The following is a 13246-nucleotide window of genomic DNA, read 5'->3' as shown; positions in this document are numbered from 1 at the left end:
TCCTTCTGATTTCTGAATTTTCTTACGAATGTCAGAAGCGCACTGGGCCACAAATGTAGCAGTAATCATTCTACTGTTTTCAGGGGCTTCAGGGTCAAAAGGAGTCCATATACGATAGGCTTCTTGCAGCCTCTCTAAAAAGTCTCCCGGACTCTCATTTGGTTTTTGTTCTACTTCTGAAACTTTAGACATATTAGTGGGCTTCTGGCATGCCCTGCGGATACCTTGCACAAGTGTCTGGCGGTAGGTGGTAAGTCTGGCCAGGTGAATTGCATTGTTTGGATCCCAATTAGGATCTTCCAAGGGAAAGTTATCTTGGAGATGACGGTCAATATTATAAATATTTCCCGCTCTGGCCTGCTCACGCAAATATATCTGTGCCTTTTCAATTATGTCTCTCCTTTCCTCAGTGGTGAACAGAGTATTTAGGAGCTGGCGACAATCTGTCCAAGTAGGGCTATGAGTATTTACTATTGAAGTCACCAAGTCCATCATAGCCTGAGGTTTTTCTGCAAAAGATGGGGTGTGTGTTTTCCAATTCATCAGATCTGTAGTTGTGAATGGAATATATTGCAAGGTCGAAGTTCGAGGTGGCCGTGGTCCGGGTTGCCCATTAACCAGTGCAGGCTCCTCAAGTGCATCAAATACTCTTCTAAGAGGGGCTACTACGTGACCTTTCTCTTCACTTTGCTCTAGGGGCCTCAAATCATAGGGGATGGTATCTGTCGCAAGGCGTTCTTTTAGCAGCTTTATACGCCTGGCTGTATTACTTGCTGACCGAGCAAAGTCTCCCTGTAACTTCTGTAACATTTCTCTGGGACTTGGATGTACAGGGGTTTGGGGTGGGCAATCAGTTGTTCCACTAAAGGAGACTGTAGATGGAGGTCTATTAGGAGTCACAGGTGGAATAACCACTTCTGCTTGGGCTTTATTATAGAACTCCAATGCCTCCTGAAGATATTTATCATAATCTATCAAGGAATCAAGCTCTGTGACTCCACTCCCATTATTCATTCCAGTTTCTTGCCTTGGGGTTACAACTGGTGGAGTGTTTGGATTAAGCTCCCTTCGATGTGGAGCATAGGGTGGAGGTGGAAGCACCTCTTCCTCTGGCCCCTCAAAAATGGGTTTGAGTTTATTTGGCAAGATTCCTTTCCTAGCTTCGGCTTTTACAGCCAATAATTTGCATCGTTTGACTTTGCATTCCCTTATCCATGGAGGATTTTTATTTAATGTGCTCAGCCAGGAATCTATATATGGAAATTGTTCTGGGCACCCTCCAGTTTCTTTGGCGATATCAGTCCAAAGTTTGCTTACTAAATTTATATCAAAGGTTCCCTGGGATGGCCATCCAGTAATTTGTTTTGGCCATTCTAGTTCACATAACGTTCTCAAGCGCTCTGGCGTCATTTTGACACCATATGCCCCTGAGAAGGCTTTCTTAAAATTATTTAACATACACTCAAGAGGTGTATTTTCCCCCTTTGAACCCCCAACTCCCATTGTATGGCCCTGTGAAGTATCCACTCAGTCACTCACAGACGCGCTTCGTGGGTTTCCTTGCCTAGTTGGAGTCGCCTCACTAGGAATCGAAGTACTGCCCACTCCACACTCAGGTCAGCTACAGATTGCTCTGTACTTTCTCACACATACAATGCGCTGGATACTTCACCACACTCTACCTCCCAATTTTTCCCTTTCCCTACACCAGATCACCATCTGATGTACCCAACCACCTAGCGTACTCAGTTTCCCCTTACTGAGACGCAGAAGTTTGATCAAGACTTCTCTTCCTCCTAATTAATTGGAGGGCCAAAAATCCCTTTGTGCACTTACCCTTGGTTGGTTCCCTGTTTCCCCTGGTCCGTCGCCGCCAGTGAGCAGGGTATCAGACAGACGAGTCTTCTGCGTTCCCCCTGGAAAAAATTACCAGTGCGCGCTTTGGGTAAGCAGTTGTCCTCTCTCTTGTACCCTGCCCAGTAGGGCGAAGGGGCTGCGTTCCAGCAGACCACTTATCCGAGTCACAGGGCACCATAAAATGTAGCACCCTGCTTGTGGTTAACGCTTAGCTGGAATGAAATATTCAACGCAGCAATAGAGAAATTAAAATAGTAATTTATTTGTCAGACAAATAAAGAGGCACAGTGGTACATGGTTACCAAGCTCTGGCCTGGCCTCCTGCCATTCTGGCCAGCACTTATATTCCCTTAATCCAGCCCCCTTTGCTCCTCCTGTGGCTGCCTCTGTCCAATCAGCCTGGTTGAAATTCCTATTGGCTGTTTGCTAGAACCAATCACAAAAGATACACCCACAAAAGATACACCCATTTCCTTGCCCTTATATGGGAGACAAAGAGCTATATATAAATGACAAATAAGTAATAATATATCTTACATGGAATCTTAATTACCAGCTCACCTTTTGCCCTTCTTGCCCTATTGCCTCCTAAAACAGATGGTTTAATCTTACATTTTATGTTCAACAGATGTCAAGGATCTTGAGTTTCACATCAACATTGAAAGATTTCCTTCATTTAATGTTTCTAAACAAAATGCCTGACAACTATATATCAAGACTGCTTAGATGGCGTCTTCTGTCTGGCAGGGGGGCTAGGCTGGTGGCTGACTTAATTTCAGGATAAATACAACTCTTACAACCATATGAAATAAGAATCTAGCATTCCTTAAATCCTTTACATAATTACATTTAAGCCAATATATTTAAGCTAATATATTTCATACATTTATCATAGGTAGCCTCTTAAAAGAATAAAGCTTTTCAAAGTAAAAAGGAAGGAACTCAATAAAACACAGCTTTTAAAAGAAGCCTCTTCAGTTTGCACCCCTCCTTTCACCCTCCTCTCCAGCCTCAAAATAAAATAGGAAGAAGCTGCTTCTTCTGCCAAGCCAGTTGCCTTTCCAACATTTAACACATTTTAACCTTTTTTAACTCTCTTAGTTTAAGAAACAGCTTTAGAAAAAGACTTCCCCCAAAAATGTTCTCTTTCCAGCTAAATGTTTCTCCCCATTGCTCCTGGCCTTTTAACCTTAGAAAGAAGATCTGGCTCATTTTACTGGGAGGCACATTGGTATTATCTTCCCCATTCCTAATGGTGTTTTCTCAACCTTGGGGCAGCATATGTAATTTCCCTTTTTATGACTTTGAGAATTGTTTTTCTGCTATAAATCAATGGGGCCCTTCTTGTGTTAGGAGGAAAAACATCTTGCCAAGGTTCTTTTAGGCAGCTGGTCTTTTGCCTGGCATGAAACATTTGAAAATCCTTTTTTTAAGCTCATTTTTAAATACAAGCCTTGATTGAAATATATAGAAGCTTTGATAAAAATGCAGGCTTATGATTAGATGCCTCAGTACCTCGGGTTACAGGCACTTCAGGTTACAAGCGCTTCAGGTTACAGACTCCACTAACCCAGAAATAGTACCTCGGGTTAAGAACTTTGCTTCAGGATGAGAACAGAAATTGTGCGGTGGCAGTGTGAGACTCCATTAGCTAAAGTGGTACCTCAGGTTAAGAACAGTTTCAGGTTAAGAACAGACCTCCAGAATGAATTAACTTCTTAACCCGAGGTACCACTGTACTGTTTTGGGGGGACAGGGGGCGGGCAGATGTGGGGGACTCCCTGGTCCTGAATGGGGTAACTGTGCCCCTGAAGAACCAGGTGCACAGCCTGGGAGTCATTTTGGACCCACAGCTGTCCATAGAGCCACAGGTTAATTCTGTGTCCAGGGCAGCTGTCTACCAACTCCACCTGGTACGCAGGCTGAGACCCTACTTGCTCACAGACTGTCTCACTAGAGTGGTGCATGCTCTAGTTATCTCGTGCTTGGACTTCTCCAATGCGCTCTACATGCAGATACCTTTGAAAGTGACCAGGAAACTACAACTAATCCAGAATGCGGCAGCTAGACTGGTGACTGGGAGCTGCCGCCAAGACCACATAACACTGGTCTTGAAAGACCTACATTGGCTCCCAGTACGTTTCTGAGCACAATTCCAAGTGTTGGTGCTGACCTTTAAAGCCCTAAATGGCTTCGGTCCAGTATACCTGAAGGAGCGTCTCCACCCCCATAATTCTGCCCGGACACTGAGATCCAGCGTCAAGGGCCTTCTGGCGGTTCCCTCACTGCGAGAAGTGAGGTTACAGGGAACCAGGCAGAGGGCCTTCTCGGTAGTGGCGCCCTCCCTGTGGAACGCCCTCCCATCAGATGTCAAGGAAATAAACAACTATCTGACTTTTAGGAGACACCTGAAGGCAGCCCTGTTTAGGGTAGTTTTTAATGTCTGATGTTTTATTGTGCTTTTAATTCTGATGGGAGCCACCCAGAGTGGCTGGGGAAATCCAGCCAGATGGGCAGAGTGTAAATAATAAATTATTATTATTATTATTATTATTATTATTATTAGTCTGCTTTCAGCTGCTTATGGTTGATATCGTGCAATTAAATTGCACGTAAGATGTGAACGTACTGTACAAATATAAAATCAAACCAAAATCAACCAGTTAAGCCAGAGGTGACCCACCTTAATTCAGTCACTGCCAGCTGGTGAATTCTATGATCTGCCTCTCCTTTGAGGTTCCTATAAGATCCATGCAGACCCTCCGGAGGCAAAACCCACCTATCTGAGATACAGATCGCAGCAGTTCAAAGCCTCAGACTCTCATCACCCCCTTTCTCCTTTTCCTTCTTCCTCTCTTTTTTGCATTACTCACTCACTTACTGAGAGGTCACCCTCCAAGGAAGGAGGAATGTAATTACCCTTGATTGTGTGAGGCTTCTCCTAATTCCCTCCCCCACTGACTCATGCACGCTAACTCCAATTCAACAAAGCTGTTTTGATGCACTAAATAAATATCAATTGACTACTTTTTAAAAAATAAAATAAAAAGGAGCTTCTTTGAGAGGCTTAGTACGAGGCAGCTGCAGGTTTGCAGGCTTGGCTTTGAAACACAGCCCTTGTTCTAGCAGCTGTCTGCTAAAGCCAGGCATTTGAGAGTCACTCTGGTCATTAGGAATGCCACACACAAGAGCTCTCTTTTGCAGGAATGAACTAAGCCCCAAAACATCCTATTTGTCCAACAAGGGCTTGACAGAGGCAGATGGGGAGGAGGGGAGCTGCAGCAGCAGGTCTAGGAGTCAAAAGAGTCTTCTTGAGCAAGCTTTTGATGACCTCTGCAAATAGGAGCCAATAGGATTCCCACTGGGGTAGCCATATGAGTCTATTGCAGCAAAAAGAATGTTTCATGTGCTGCAATATTGTGGCACGTGGCCACAATCTCAGAGTGGTGAGAGACCTCAGGATTCCAGGTGTTTACTTAGGGCAGGGGTCAGCAAACTTTTTCAGCAGGGGGCTGGTCCACTGTCCCTCAGTGGGCTGGACTTTGAGGGGGGGGAGGAAATGGGTTCCTATGCCCCACAAATAACCCAGAGATGCATTTTAAATAAAAGGACACATTCTACTCATGTCAAAACACGCTGTTTCCCGGACTGTCCGTGGGCCAGATTTAGAAGGGGACTGGGCCAGATCCGGCCCCCAGGCCTCAGTTTGCTTACCCATGACTTAGGGTTTGATTTCTAGGTTTATCTAGGTTTGGTTGCCTTGCAATGAAGGTCAGCAGAGACTCTGATGTCTTTAGGATATATGGTTTTATTTACACACCTATAGAACATGAACATAGGATGGTGGGGCTCACGGCATTAATACCCCAGCAGATTTTGCTTCTCCATCAGTCACAGCTTTGGATCCAGCACAGAGCAAGCAGGTCTCTGTGTATCCAACTCCCACCCTCCTCCCAGCTCAGCTCTCACATACCTCTCTGGCAATTGTTCTCTTACCCAGCAGTTAGGTTGGGATAGGAGGCCTACCCATTCATTCTATGGCACAGAGCAACTCCTATGGTGCTTGACTAGTCAGCCAAAGCCATTGTCTGGAGAAAGGGACTGGTTTGGCAAGCTTGCTCTCATACCTTCTACCCCCAGAGACACAGGACCCCAAGAATTGGAAGTCACTCAGGGCATCATCAAGACTGCCCCCCCCAAAAAAACCCTCATAACAAGGGAAGGTTTGCCAGACAAGTGTCATGAGGCAAGTGGGTTCTGCCTTGCCTCTCCTTGAACTGAAGAATGAGCTCATTTTGCACAAAAAGTATCCCAGAGAGGGCAGTTCAAGTTCACGCTGATGGCAAAAGTTCCTGGGAACACAACACACAAACCCTTAGGAGGTCATTTGGCTGGAAGAGTTGAACACATGCTGGGCTGAATGGTGCCAGAACAAGCACCAGGCACGGCAAGGGGCTGCCTTTGACCAAGGGGTCAGCGCTGAAACCCTGGAAATTGGGGAGATGGAATGCCACGCAGTGTGATTAATCTGAGAAGAGAGGTTGATCCTGCTCCTGCTGCAGAACTCAAAAGGCTGTTTCTTTTTTAAAAGCTGCCTGTGTAAATAGCTCCTCTGTGTCCAGGAGAAAAGGGAGAAGGCAGGAGAGGGAGAGGCTTGACAAAACCCAGCCTTGAGCCCAGAGTCAGGCACTAGGAGGCATCCAAAGGGTTTTGATGAGGGCAGGGGGCTGGTCACTGGATATAAAGTGCCCCAGCCAGTAGAGAGGAGAAGAGCTGTCCCTCAATGCAACTTCAACGCTGTGATGGCCTGGGAATCCGATTCAGAGGCTGACCGGAGGAATCCCAGCCTGCACAGGAGTCCCTGCCTCCAGGGCCGGCTGAACTGGGTCAGGGCCTTGATTCTGAAGCGCCTGCACCTGTGCCGGATCCTCAGGAGCAGGCCCCAGGTGATTCCACTCTGGCTCCAGAGGTGGTTGAGGACTAAGTGCCTGCAGGTGAGTCTCCCCCTGGGCCCAGTAACCCTTCAGCCTCTCCTGAACTGCAGAGGCTCAGGGCAGAGAGGCGAAGGGAACTGGTTTCTCCCAGGAGGAGTGCTCACCTTAAGGCCAAGAGAGGCGGGTCTCCTAGGGGCCGGGGCCGTCCCTGGCCTCAGAACAGATAAAGGCCAGTCGGCCCAGTCCCAGGTTGTGGGAGCAATGTTGTTGTTGAGTGCCTGTTCCTGCCCGGACCCAGACCTGACTCTCCAGTGTTCCTGTTCCCGCCTGGCTTCCTGCTTCAGACCTCGCCCCGCACTTTGTGGACTGTTTCCAGGCTAGTGACCCAGGACCGGACTTTGACTACACCAACGGTAACCCTTCCCCCGGGACCAGCACAAACCCTGAAATGAAGAGTGGAATAGGGGTGTCTCCCCCAAAATCCCCACCAACTGTTCCAGAGTTTATTACCAATTTTTTTTGCTCTATTGGACGCACCCGACCATAAGACACACCTAGCTTTAGAGGGGGAGAACAAGAAAAAAAATTTCTCTCCCTCTCTGCGCAGTGCCCCTTCAGCGAAGCGGCAGGAGAAACGGAGCCCCTTCCATTTCTCCTCCCGTTTCGCACAGAGGGGGAAAGCTGAGCAGCGCCTCTCCAGCGAAGTGAAGCCAGGAGAGCAGGAGGGATTTGTGCACACCAACCCCTCTCGCTCTCCTGGCTTCAGGGATAGCCGCCCGAAGCCTCTGGAGCGCAGCGGGAGTGCCCCCTCTGCGCTCCAGAGGCTTTGTGTTGCTTTCGCTGAAGCCATGGAGCCAGCATTCGCCCCATAAGACGCACACACATTTCCCCTTAATTTTTGGAGGGGGAAAAGTGTGTCTTATAGAGCAAAAAATACTGTATTTTGGGATGAATTGCTGCTGATCTCCTGGCCTCAGAATCATGGACTCCCCAAGACATGAAGGGATTTGGGGTGAAATCCAGAATCAACAGGTTGCAATTAAAAAAATAAAAGAACAGTGGAGGAAAGACGTGTGTAAGAGAGGACATGACAGAGGAGTACAAAGTTATGCATGGTGTAGAGAAAGTAGATAGAGAGAAGCTTTCTCCCTCATCATCCCAGAACCGGCTTGTGCCATACTTGTGTCATTCCCATCTGCTTAGCCACAATCTGAAATGGAAGTTTGGATCAGATGGGCCTTTGGTCTTATCCTGCTGCAGGCAGTGGTGCAGGGATATGGGAGAAGCATAGAGGCAGCACTTTTGCCTGTGCTGGGCCAGGCTCAGAGTTTGGGGTGTGCCTAACAGTAATGATAGTACCTTGACACAGCAGCCTGCATATTTGGACTCTATGCGTTCTTTAAGGTTGCGTCATTGGAATGGTACATCCAAACTTTTCACCACTGGCTGCTGAATAATGATAGAATATCGCTGTGTGTTTCAGGGGGGTCAGTCTGGATGACACCCTGAGTCCCTTCAAATTCTTGGGTTCCTGTTTCTGTGGGGACAAAAGGTATGAGAGCAAATGTGCCAAACCAGCTCCTTTGCCTAGGCAATGGCTTTGGCTCACTAGTCAAGTGTCATGACTAGCATAACCAAAGGAGCTGCTCTGGTTCATTGAATGAATGAATGGGCCTTCCCTGCCTCGCTCACCTAGCTGGAGAAGGAAAGCCAGAGGGTTGTGGGCTGGGCTGTACTGTAAGCAGGCTGGAAGTTGGATACACACAGACCTCTGCTGACCTTCATTGCAAGGCAACCAAACCTAGATAAACCCCTGGAACCCCTAGATTCCCTCACTCCTTGGGGATTGTGGTGTGGCGTGTCGCACCCTCCAATGCCAAAGTTTGGGTTCCTATATGACATAATGTAAAGGGGCTGTCGTAATCCCAGGGGGTCCAGATGACTGGTCTTGGTGGAATGATTGCCAGTTCCACACAACCGGTGCCAATGGAAATGTTTCCTCCAGAGCAAATATCTCTCTCAGGATCACCACAGGGGAGAAAATAATTTCATCCATCTGCCACAGTTTATGCCATTTTGAGTACAGATGTGCATCTATCATGCTTAAAACTATGATAACCAACAACCGTTTGTTTCTCCAGTGCACACCTGGTGGGGAGGCAGAGAAAGTTCTCACCTTATGGTGCAAAAGCAGCAGGAACACCCTAATCCTTTGCAAATTGTGCCACAAATTGTTTGCCAAACAGAACCACATTGCTGCTGTCAATTGCTCCGCTGGCTTGCTTTGCTGTGTGCTGCAATTGGTATGGCAATGGAGGAGGAGGACGGAGCTCCTTTTCAAGGGTCTGCTGAGAAGTAGATCAAGGCAGGGTGGGAAAGAAGGATGCTCTGATTTAGGAGCTGTCCCTCCCCATCCCGCCCTCCCCTCCCGCTAGACATGGACCATTCCATAGTCCTTATCAGCCCTGCTGTTTCAACCCAAGCCCTCAGTTTAATCAGAGGGGGTTGTGTGCATTGCCTCCTTCTCTGCAGCTGCTCACAGCTGGGATTTTGAGAATCTGGAGTGAGAAGGTTAACCAAGCTGTCAGAGTAGATTTCCCCCCCAAAAAAGATGGCAAAACAGTGACACGTGTTTAGTTTGGGGTTGGGAAACTAATGGGAAATAGATATTCCGGCTGTGCAATGCGCTAACTGCCTTTGACATGAATGATGGACCTTTGCTTGGAACAAATTCATCCAGTGCCTAAACACATTATTTCAAGTGCTGATGGCACCGTGTTGCAAATATTCTAATGCTGGTGCTGCCTGCATTTGCTCTGCTGCGTATCCAGCACATCTCATTTGGTGAGGCCAGGGGAAATAGGGCGGATCTGTTGCAGAGTTTGCAAATGGCTCCATCTTCCTCCTCGTCACATCTCACCTTTGCATAAAAGGTAAAGGGACCCCTGACCGTTAGGTCCAGTCGTGACCGACTCTGGGGTTGCGGCACTCATCTTGCTTTACTGGCCAAGGGAGCCAGCGTACAGCTTCCGGGTCATGTGGCCAGCATGACTAAGCCACTTCTGGCGAACCAGAGCAGTGCACGGAAACGCCGTTTACCTTCCCGTCAGAGTGGTACCTATTTATCTACTTGCACTTTGATGTGCTTTCGAACTTCTAGGTTGGCAGGAGCAGGGACCAAGCAATGGGAGCTCACCCCGTTGTGGGGATTCGAACCACCAACCTTCTGATTGGCAAGTCCTAGGCTCTGTTTGTTTAACCCAGAGCACCAACACAATCTAGAACCCCCTCAATACAACAGCCTTCTCTCCCAAAACCCAATAGATTATTAACAGATGGATTATCACAGGGCGATGCATCAGCAAAAAACAAACAAAACACCTCTCCATGCAATTCTAGGCTGAGTCAACAGTTGTTCTACTCTGTTCTGCCTTGGTCAGACCCCACCTGGAGTACTGCGACCAGAAAGTTGAAACCAAGCCTTACGAGGAATGATTTCGGTTAGGCTTCCTCAAACTTGGCCCTCCAGATGTTTTGAGACTACAGTTCCCATCATCCCTGACCACTGGTCCTGCTAGCTAGAGATCATGGGAGTTGTAGGCCAAAAACATCTGGAGGACCGAGTTTGAGGAAGCCTGGTTTAGGGAGTCGGGGATGTTTAGCCTGGAGAAATGAAGTCTGAGAGGTGATCTGAAGGGCTGTCCCATGGCTTTGCCCAGAAGGTTAGTTTTTCTTCTCAGTGTATTGAGCACCACAGAATGAAAGATTGATATGCACCACAGGCCTTGATTTACAATGACACAGTCCCCAAAGATGGCTCAAAGCTTCCATATGAGGATGTTTGTAAATGTGACTTAAGTGACTTTGACATCATTGAGTGGGAAGCTCTGGCATGCGTGAGGAACATCTGGTGTCTCAGACTCTGGGCTGGTGCACACAAATGTGCCAAGAAATGTCTCCTGCAGGCCAGTAGAAGCTCATAAGCAGAATGAATAGTAGGGAGGGAGGAGACAAGCTTTGAAAATGGGCTCATGCATGCAGTTTGAGGTTGATCGAGATTGGTCTACCTAAGCATTTGTATGTAGACATGTGTGGGCTACTTTAGGAAATCTACATTATATGGTATGTATATGATGTTATATGTATAATAATTACACTTGACTTGCTCTGAGCCAAAAGGCCGAGAAGCCTTTTGACTTGTGATCTCGATCACATGCAGTCTGTAGTCCGCTGGCAGTAGGAGTACAAGATGGGCATGTCTTTAAGTTAACATCTTACATTAAAAACCTGACAGTACCAAACTATCGAAGGCTTTTCACCAAAGCCAGGCTAAACGTCTTTCCTTCTGCAGTGTTGGATGGCAGGTTGAGAGGAGTTCCCTACCAGGACAGACTTTGCTTGTGTGCTCAAGACATCGATTCCATAAAACATATTTTGCTGCACTGTGCAAAATGTGAGCAAGCCAGGGCTGAACTACCCTTGCTGGTACCTTTCCTGGGAAAATCAGAGGCTCACTATGTCAGGTTCCTATTGGAAGACTGGACAAATGTTAGAACATTAGCAGTGGCAAAGTTTTTATCGGTGGTTGCAAGAACCAATGATCCCTATATTCTGAACAAAATGCTTGTTTAACCTGGAGGTAGGCTGTATGAATTGTGTATTGCTTTGTGATGCTTTGTTGGGTCTCTGGGCCGTAATAAAGACTGGTGATAATAATTTGTATAATAATGCATCTATCATCATCTTCATCATCTTTGTGGTATTGTAACTTTAGGAAAAAGACAATAGCCAAAGTCCCAAACGCAAACTATGTGTTTCCTGAGGATTGGAAGATCTAGATTCTGGTGGGACTTTATTTCCACTGCTTCAGTCTTTGATGCGCAACATTCATCATTCACACCAACTCAAGAAATATGGGTGCCTTGATTTACACCAGTGTTTCTCCATTTCTTTTTCCTGTTATTGATTGATTGATTGCTTTGTATGTAGCATGATGTAATGACCTGCTACTACACTTTTGGATTATTAAGTAATGGCAATAAAGGAAGTTCTTTCTAAATTTATTTTTATGATTGGTAATAGTAGTAGTAGTATACAGATTCACAGACCGCATCACAGCAGAAATCCACAGAAGAGGGTGTACAAGATGAAACAGAATAAACGCAAGCTCCAAGTCGAGTAAAAGCAATTCTGCAAACTCTAAAACAATAAAAGCCATCTTTTAAAAACAACATAACCATTTCATCAGAGATGCAGTTTTCAAATCAAATCAAATACCTTGATTGGCATCACAGTATAAATTAACATTTCAAGTCCCTGGGATAATTAAAAGGACAAGGGTGAAGCTGTCGAGGGTAGTAAGGTCACGCTGTGATCGTGTGCACTTAGATATTCTGCATTGCCTGTCTGTTCCCCAAAAGGATGGTTCGTTGGGAACCCTTTCGGGTAAAATTGTGGCTAAAAAGGAAGCTACTAAAGCAGTGATCTGCCAGGAGAAACCTTATTTGACTTCTTCTCGGAGTTATAGGCCAGAGGTCCAACATTTTGCTCAGCATCAGTCGGCGAGGTCTACTGTGTAGAGAGCAATCTAAGAGAATGTGGTCCATTGAATCAGGTATTTCTTGGTTGCAGGCACACAGACGGGCTTTGATATGGGGTATGTGAGAATCTACCTTTGGTCACTGCATTTAATCTCACGAGCATAAAGGCTTTTAGATGGGAAGGCAGTAGTAGATCCTTCAGAGATGCAGTTGATCGTCCATAAACGACCAGGTAACACCCTAAGGAAGGCCTTCCAAAACAAAAACGTCTTCAATCGCTGCCTAAACATCATGATGCTAGACACCAGTCTGATTTCAGCTTGGAACTGATTCCAGGGGGCTGGCGATGCAACACTAAAAGCCCAGTTTCTAGCACAGGCTGAGCGCACCTCTGGGGCATACGGTACTCTCAGCAAATTCCCCAACAGAGGAGCACAATTGCCGGGCAGGGGTAGATTGGGCAAAGAATTCCCTTAGATATCCTGCTCCCAAGTTCTTTAGGGCTTTAAATGCAACTCACAAAGGAACAGATACCCACACTGCACTTCAGCACTTTGCTGGTGCACATGTTAAAATAGGGTTTTTAAAGCGCTTAAAAAAAAAACAACCTAGCATGGGTTGGGCTAGATGACCTTGGGGCATCTTCCAACTGCAGGATTCTAGGATTCTGTGCTCACTAGTGGGGCAGACTAGGGGGCTGGACTAGATGGTTTCCCAGGACCCAGCCAGCTCTGTGATTCTATTATCCTATCCTGACTCTTTTTCTCTCGGTGGGTCTTTCAGTGCCAGCATCTCTAGTGGGGGCTCCTCGCAGGAGAGGGATCGAGGGGTGGCTTAGCACATTACCTGCTTTGTCTTGCAGGGCTTAACACTGCGCTGGAAAGAATATCTTTATTCCTAAACCCTTCAGTCCCA

The sequence above is a fragment of the Podarcis erhardii genome, assembly GCF_964252035.2.
Source record: "Podarcis erhardii genome assembly, chromosome: 7".
Lineage (NCBI taxonomy): Eukaryota > Metazoa > Chordata > Lepidosauria > Squamata > Lacertidae > Podarcis > Podarcis erhardii.
The sequence above is the reverse complement of the archived record's forward strand: the minus strand, read 5'-3'. Positions refer to the sequence as shown.